This window comes from Periplaneta americana, chromosome 4 (assembly GCF_040183065.1).
Source record: "Periplaneta americana isolate PAMFEO1 chromosome 4, P.americana_PAMFEO1_priV1, whole genome shotgun sequence".
NCBI classification, from domain to species: domain Eukaryota; kingdom Metazoa; phylum Arthropoda; class Insecta; order Blattodea; family Blattidae; genus Periplaneta; species Periplaneta americana.
The window spans coordinates 38,065,337-38,066,387 of NC_091120.1; positions in this window are offsets into that span (position 1 = coordinate 38,065,337).

Below are 1,051 nucleotides of genomic sequence, written 5' to 3' on the forward strand. Positions count from 1 at the left end.
TACAGCGTTCATAAATTTATCCATTTGTCTCAATAACTTTAAAAAATACACTTTGATTCTTAAATTTTAATTAATTTAGATTGTTTTTTAATTTTTATACGAGGATGTGTCAAATAATAACGGGACTGATTTTTTTCTGAGTTTATGCCTTCTTCTATTGATATTCAATTACATACTTACTTTCAAAATAATCCTCTCCTGATGTGATACACTTATTCCAGCGTTCTATCCACTTTTCAAAGCACTCACTGCAGACCTTGTTTGACAGTCTGTTTAGTATAACCGAAATTGCACTATTAAGTTCATTATCTGTTTGAAAATGGCGTCCAAGAAGCACTTTTTTTACTTGTGGGAACAGGTGAAAATTGCACGGTGCTGGTGAATATGGTGGGTGTGGCATGACGTCAATGCCAAGTTCACTGATAGTGTCTTGTGTAGCATGGACTCGATAGGCAGAGGCATTGTCCTGGTGCAGAATCCATCCATCATGCACAAGTTCAGGTCTCTTCTCGGCCAATTTCCTCTTCAGTGGTCCCACAAGTGAAAAAAGTGCTTCCTGGACACCATTTTCAAACAGATAATGAATTTAATAGTGCAATTTCGGGTATACTAAACAGACTGTCAAACAAGGGCTTCAGTGAGTGGTTTGAAAAGTGGATAGAACACTGGAATAAGTGTATCACATCAGGATGGGATTATTTTCAAAGTATGTAATTGAATATCAATAGAAGAAGGCATAATCTCAGAAAAAAATCAGTCCCGTTATTATTTCCTACACCCTCCTATAATGTGCCCTTCGACAGTTGCATAATCTTGAAATACTTTTGCACAGGTGAGTTGCACTTAACATACAAGCATTTGAGCTGTAATAAATACACAGTAGTGATAATAATAATAATAATAATAATAATAATAATAATAATAATAATAATAATAATAATAATAATACTTAGTGATTTTCCCTAACCGTAAGGTGAATATTCGGTAATCTATGGCGAATCCTCAGTCTCATTTAGACAAAATCTCGCTATCACTTATTCCTTAGACGATG